The sequence below is a fragment of the Lynx canadensis genome, chromosome C1, assembly GCF_007474595.2.
Source record: "Lynx canadensis isolate LIC74 chromosome C1, mLynCan4.pri.v2, whole genome shotgun sequence".
In the NCBI taxonomy this organism is placed as follows: domain Eukaryota; kingdom Metazoa; phylum Chordata; class Mammalia; order Carnivora; family Felidae; genus Lynx; species Lynx canadensis.
In genome coordinates this window covers 122,359,517-122,367,270 of record NC_044310.1, presented here as the reverse complement: position 1 = coordinate 122,367,270, position 7,754 = coordinate 122,359,517, and the positions used below count along the sequence as shown (strand labels likewise).

Sequence of the window (7,754 nt, the reverse complement as noted above, 5' to 3'; positions counted from 1 at the left end):
CTGTGTCTCCCTCTCTCTCTGCCCCTCCCCCGTTCATGCTCTGTCTCTCTCTGTCCCAAAAATAAATGTTGAAAAAAAAAAAAATTAAAAAAAAAAAAAAAAAAGAATAACAATGTGAGTCAAATACTTCAAAATTAAACCCAAACTCAGCAAAATGTGATGCTTGCTCATGAGTCTCACCACTAGTTATTGGTATGGGCAGAGCTGATGTATTTTGTTATGGAGCACAGCTTTTTTAATATGTGTGACAGTAAATGACAGGTTCACAGAAGAGAAACTTATTGTTTTAATACTATTTAATAGATTATACAAATAACTCAACCCATGTGAAATTACATATAATGAAGATTGAAAGAATATGACCCATCGCAGAAATGGTCAGTTACGTATCTGTGCCCCAAACTGAGAACCATAGCCTTTAACAACAGGGAGAATATTTGTTGACCTTTCATTTCTGTATTGGAGGACCATTCTACACCTCTCTGATAGGAGAAATCTTGTTTGAAGTTTCAAAAGTCATGCTTTTCATTTCCTACTCACTCTCCCATGTTTTGACCTCAACTTGTAGTTACATGTAATGAATTGTCATCATGTTCTCTCATATGTACCTGTTTATGTTTCTGTATTCTGTAAGTCTCTGTCTAGGACAGGGCCAAGTCTTATTCTTTGTATTTTAACAACCACTTAGTGTGATTTAAAATAGAGTAAATAGCTCAAGATGTGCTTGTTGAAAAAAAAAAATGTCAAGATTGCATTCACTTTCTGGTCATAATTGTCCTACTGACCATCGTTAATGATTACCATTTTTAAAATTCTAATTAATGTATAAGTCAAAAATTTTGTAGATTTCAGTGTGACAGTTGAACTCCAAATAACTCTAGCTTGAGACAAAAACAGTACCAAAAACCATTCTAATTACTGTGATGGCTTTAAATAAAGCTATATGCAAGCAGAATTCGTGTAATTTTTAAAAACCAGTAGTACAAGTATGTTTAAGACCACCAGTTGTTCAGCCTATAGTAATTGGTGTACATATCTATCTGTAGCAACATGCTGCTCTAAAAGGATCTTTGGTATTGTGGCTGGGAAGATGGTCTTATATCAATGAATGAGTTATATCTTTCTGCAGAAACTTTGTCTCTTTCACATTACAGAGTATCAGACTCAGTGTTGAATTGCTGACACTATAATAATGAAAAGAGTTTTCAGGTGAAAGGTTTTATAAACTACTTTATTTTTTCAACATACTTACCTACACAAGAAAACAATTCAGTTCAAGTAGTTAAAATGACACATTTAAAATTACTTAGTAATTTGTCACTTAGGCTGCCTTTAAGCCATGAACATTTTTGCTAAGTGAAACAGGCTTTCTCACACACAAAAAAATGAACTGTTGTTTCTTTTTTTTTTTTTAATTGTGAAGAACATAGTGTGTTTCAGGAAGAAACCACGTTTAAAACATCTCTCTTTGTCAATGTCATGAGGCTTATCCTAATCAGAGCCCCCATTTGATGTCTGCAAAATGTAGAGTATCTTTAAACACAGAATCTACACATGCTAACGTACAGAATATGTTGTGTTTCTATTTCAAGGGAAAATTGTGTTTACCCTATTACCTATCATCATAATACCTGTCTGAATTGTTGTTGTAAGTCATTCATCATCTTCGAAGTAAATAATTTTCTGGGTGTGTTGAAGGAAAAATACATCAATATAGAGAATCATGATGGTGTGATTACAGTAATTATCCCATGTAGCATGGGTAGTTACTACTATTTAGTTCTCTTCTAATTCATTATAGAGCTAGTAAAAGTCACATTAGGGAGGATATACAAGGTGAAATAACATTAAGGAATTTTTACTCACTGGAAATGAAATGAATAAAAGGCTTTGAAGTAGATTTGATTTACAATATTTTTCTGGCTAAACTCTAGGGTAAATTTTAATTACCTATATTATAGTTTTGAGAGGGATCAAAATAACTTTCAACTGGAAACATTATTATAAATACTCATTGAAAAGATGAAAAAGTCAGGAAGACAACAGACTTGAAAATATTCTATTTTTCTAAAATTTATCATTTGTGTTGTTGATTATCGGTTTCTTTTTCTAGATCCTGGATTATGCAGAGACAGAAATCACATTATTTCTCTTTTTTCCCTAATGCCAAACAAAGTGGTATATGGAATATAGTGGTATATGGAAAGTGATATGTGGAATGCTGGGTCTCCCTCGTGCTAGTGTGTAAGAGCTGATTGTTAGGCTTTAAAGAACTGTTCAGGCTGTTTGGTGTTGCATTGGTAGTTTGACATTAGGCGTGGTGGGAGTATTTCTAATACAGAATTAGGTAGGGAAAGAGTTTTTCCCCAGAGAGCATGTGACTAAACATTTACTGGCATACCATCAGAAAGTTTTCAATAAATGGTGAGTGAACAAAGAATGAGTGAATGATTAAAACAAAACAACATAGTGATAATCTGCAATAATACAAAGAAATGCAAACCATTCATGACATAAACACATCATTAAATAAGATAAAATATTGTCATTTGGTGTCACACAAGCTTCTCTTTCTAATGTGGGCTCTTGCACTGACTTGTGTATTCTTATGCAAGAAATTTACACTCTTTGTAATATAAGCCTCTTTTACCATGTGAGGATACAATGAGACATCTACACCCTGCAGGAGGGTCCCCCACTGATGGCATCCCAATCTTGGACTTCCAGCCCCAAGAACTGTTGTGAACTAAAAGCTGACTTTAAAGTGGGAAATGATGAAAATGAACACAAGTTTTCTTTAAAAACAATCAGTTTAGGGGTTTATGCAGAGGATGAATTGTACATTGTGGAAGCACGGGCAATGAATTGTGAAGGCAGTCCAATTGTACTTCACTGACAACTTTGAAAATGTTGGTACAGTCACTGGTTTGTCTTGGGGCTCTGAAACACCACCACCTGTGGTCTTATGGCTAAGTATGGTTTGGGGTCTATGCATATTAGCGAACAGGACTCAGTAGCTGTAGAGGAAGATGCTGAGTCATGTGAACCCCCTAAGTACATCTGGAAAATGACCCGCTTCTGGAAGTGGTAGCAAGTTTCCACAGAAAAAAGCAAAACTTGGAGTTGATAATGTTGATGAAGATATTGAAGATGATGATTTTGATAAGGAGGAAGTGAAGCAAAAACTTCAGCAAACAAATGTATATGCGATACTATATGTAATACTCAAGCCAAAAAATGCACAAAAATCAAACCAGAATGAAAAAGATGCAAAACCGTTAACACTAAGATCAAAAGGTGAAGAATCCTTCAAAAAACAGCAAAAACATTCCCAAGACACCAAAAGAACTTAGTTCTGTAGAAGACAGTAAAACAAACATGTAAGCAAATATAGTAAAAGGTGGCTGTCTTCCTAACCTGGAAGCCAAGTTCATCAATTGTGTGGAGAGTTGCTTCTGGATGACTGACCAGTGAGGCTATTCAAGGTCACTGGCAGTGAAGGAACTCTCTTAAAGGAAATATTTTATTTAGTTTGTTAAAATTTCCCATCTTATTTCATTTATGTAGCAGTTGATATGCTAATGCAAAGTGTCAACTTTCCATACCATGTCTGATAATTATTATCCAGGTCCCATTGCCAAAAATGTGTTGTCCAAAATGTCTGTTTAGTTTTTCAAAATGGAGCTTTACTTTGCTTGGTTTTAAATATGTGTGGAATGTTATGATAGCAGTGGTGGTCAGACAAATGGAAGTGGGGAGACAAAAATATACATGTGAAATAAACTCAGTATATTAATAAAATACAAAATAAATTATTTGAAGCTTAAGTAACTTTCTCAATGGTGTGTGTGTGTATGTGTGTGCATACACATGTATGTATGCGTGTGTGTGTGTGTGTATGAGAGAGAGAGAGAGAGAGGGAGAAAGAGAAATGTGGGTAATAATGTTCACCATATAGGAATATAATGGAGATTGACTAAAATTTATGAGATCAAATCATAGGGAATGGATTTTGTTATACATCAAAAACAGTTAGGTCAATTATTTCACATGGCTTGACTTTTATAGTAGGTATGCAATAAATATTGGAAGGGAGACAGAAGTAAAGAGAAATAAAAGAGGTTAGGAAGAAAGAAAAAAAGAATATAGAAGCTATCATAATTTTACTCATTTTTTTTCCTCTGTGTACGTACACATTTTCTCTTGCCCAATCATCCATTTCAGTACTATTGTCAGTGACTTACACAGCAAAAACTAGTTTGACTTAAGACATTGAAGCCCCTACAGATGCCATCTGAACCATGCAATATACGTTTAAATGTGTAATGTCTATTAGTACATTGTAATCTTTTGATAACAGTAGTCCATTTAGACTGTGTTTTGGGGACAAAGTTAAGAAACACCTTTTAATCTATTTCTGTTGCTAGCTCATTTTAAAATCAATATATGTCCTTAAAAAAATCCTAACCATATTGAAGTTTAAAATAGCTGTATATCAAGGAGAACACATGTAAATATTAATTAGGACATAAATCAGATCATGCTGTGCATACTGTTCTGCAGAATGTATTTCAGACTAACAAATATGCCATGGGTATCTTTCCATTGAATGCAGAGAGATCTATTTCGTCTCTTATTTTTATATAATATTCCATAGTATGGATGAGTCAAAGAAGACTAAATCAGTCTTCTCTCACTTTTGGCTTTCACAAACAATGCATCAATGGACATTTGTAAGTGCATGTATATATGTGTGTATATATATGTTTTTGTATATGTATGTACATACACACTCTATTACATATGTAGGCACACACATATTGTTTTCATACATGGATAATTATATATGATAAAGTCTTAGAGTTCGAAGTGCTTTAAATTTGGCTAAATATGACTAAATTATTCTCCAGAGAGGTTAGGCTAATTTATATTTTCTGCAAAATAAAAATCATCTTTTCTCTGTATATCAAAAAAATGGTTTACAAATCATCTCTGGAATATCTTCAAGTTTGATATATGAAAAAAACTTTAAATTTGCATTACTTGATAATTAATGAAGGTGATTATCTCCACATATATTTATTACTTCTCAATTTTTTCCCTACATCTTATGTTCATATTTTTTGCTTGTCTTTCTATTGGGTTGTAAGGCATCTTTTTAAAAATATATCATTATGTCAGTTTGTTCCATATAACGTTTACATTTTTGTTTTCCCTTAACATTTTCTGTGGTGCTTTTTACTGTGCCATTTAAAAATTTTATGTGGTGAAATCTGTCAATATTTTGTTTTAAGATTTATATCACACACACCTTTCCTCACATTTTCCAATATTTTATACATATTTTTATATTTAAATCATAGATCGTGTGGAATTTATTTTGGTGAAGTGAGGGAGCACTGGCTTATTACGTAATGGCTGGAAGTTATCCCAATAACACTTTTTGAATAATCCATCTTTCGCTTGTCCATTTGAAATACTTGTTTTCCTGTATTCTGATTATCATTGTGTCCTGGGTATATTTAAACTTCCAAAAAATGTTTCCAGTGGTTATTCTAGTCTTGCATCGACAAGATCTTGTTGTAATTTTGGTTGTTTTGTTATATGTTTTAATATCATTTAGGATAAGTTATTTTTCATTATTCTGTGTGTATGTGTGTGTGTGCTCTTGATTTCTGCTTGGGTCATGAACTCACGGTTCATGAGTTAGGGCCCCACATGAGGGAGAGCAGAACCTTTCAGTTCAGAGCCTGCTTGGGATTCTCTGTCTCCCTCTCTGCCTCTCCCCAACTCAAGCTCTCACTGTCTCTCCCAGAATAAATAAACATTAAAAAATATTTTGACACATTGCAATTTAAACACAGAGAGACACACAGATGTATACTCATTGAAATTTTCACTGAGCTTACACTAAATTTACTAATTGGTTTATAGAAAACTGACATGATACAAAATGGAATGTGCATTTCACCAGTTTTTTAAACTTTTCTTCTTGCTTCCACAGTCTTGTAACTTTATTCATATAAGTCTTGTATATTTTTAGTAAAGGCATTTCTTTTTTTTTTTTTACTAGTTGTTGAATATTTATTGATTGAAGCAGAGTTAAACTTATGGGTTGTTCTTTTTTTTTTTTTTCAATATATGAAGTTTATTGTCAAATTGGTTTCCATACAACACCCAGTGCTTATCCCAAAAGGTGCCCTCCTCAATACCCATCACCCACCCTCCCCTCCCTCCCACCCCCCTATTAACCCTCAGTTTGTTCTCAGTTTATAAGAGTCTCTTATGCTTTGGCTCTCTTCCACTCTAACCTCTTTTTTTTTTCCTTCCCCTCCCCCATGGGTTTCTGTTAAGTTTCTCAGGATCCACATAAGAGTGAAACCATAGGGTATCTGTCTTTCTCTGTATGGCTTATTTCACTTAGCATCACACTCTCCAGTTCCATCCATGTTGCTACAAAGGGCCATATATCATTCTTTCTCATTGCCACGTAGTACTCCATTGTGTATATAAACCATAATTTATTTATCCATTCATCAGTTGATGGACATTTAGGCTCTTTCCATAATTTGGCTATTGTTGAGAGTGCTGCTATAAACATTGGGGTACAAGTGCCCCTATGCATCAGTACTCCTGTATCCCTTGGGTAAATTCCTAGCAGTGCTCTTGCTGGGTCATAGGGTAGGTCTATTTTTAATTATCTGAGGAATCTCCACAATGTTTTCCAGAGTGGCTGCACCAATTTGCATTCCCACCAACAGTGCAAGAGGATTCCCGTTTCTCCACATCCTCTCCAGCATCTATAGTCTCCTGATTTGTTCATTTTGGCCACTCTGACTGGGGTGAGGTGATATCTGAGTGTGGTTTTGATTTGTATTTCCCTGATGAGGAGCAACGTTGAGCATCTTTTCATGTGCCTGTTGGCCATCCAGATGTCTTCTTTAGAGAAGTGTCTATTCATGTTTTCTGCCCATTTGTTCACTGGATTATTTGTTTTTCGGGTGTGGAGTTTGGTGAGCTCTTTATAAATTTTGGATACTAGCCCTTTGTCCGATATGTCATTTGCAAATATCTTTTCCCGTTCTATTGGTTGCCTTTTAGTTTTGTTGGTTGTTTCCTTTGCTGTGCAGAAGCTTTTTAATCTTCATAAGGTCCCAGTAGTTCAGTTTTGCTTTTAATTCCCTTGCCTTTGGGGATGTGTCAAATAAGAAATTGCTACGGCTGAGGTCAGAGAGGTCTTTTCCTGGTTTCTCCTCTAAGGTTTTGATGGTTTCCTGTCTCACATTCAGGTCCTTTATCCATTTTGAGTTTTTGTGTGTGGTGTGAAAAAGTGGTCTAGTTTCAACCTTCTGCATGTTGCTGTCCAGTTCTCCCAGCACCATTTGTTAAAGAGACTGTCTTTTTTCCATTGGATATTCTTTCCTGCTTTGTCAAAGATTAGTTGGCCATAATTTGTGGGTCTAGTTCTGGGGTTTCTATTCTATTCCATTGGTCTATGTGTCTGTTTTTGTGCCAATACCATGCTGTCTTGATGATTACAGCTTTGTAGTAGAGACTAAAGTCTGGGATTGTGATGCCTCCTTTTTTGGTCTTCTTCTTCAAAATTACTTTGGCTCTTCAGGGCCTTTTGTGGTTCCATATGAATTTTAGGAATGCTTGTTCTAGTTTTGAGAAGAATGCTGGTGCAATTTTGATTGGGATTGCATTGAATGTGTAGATAGCTTTGGGTAGTATTGACATTTTGACAATATTTA

The 7,754-nt window shown here is 34.7% G+C and overlaps 1 pseudogene; it reads left to right on the top strand.

Annotated features, from left to right (window-relative positions):
• The first annotated feature begins 2,701 nt into the window (after positions 1 to 2,701).
• On the top strand, positions 2,702 to 6,012 carry LOC115519828 (annotated as a pseudogene).
• Positions 6,013 to 7,754: the final 1,742 nt, after the last annotated feature.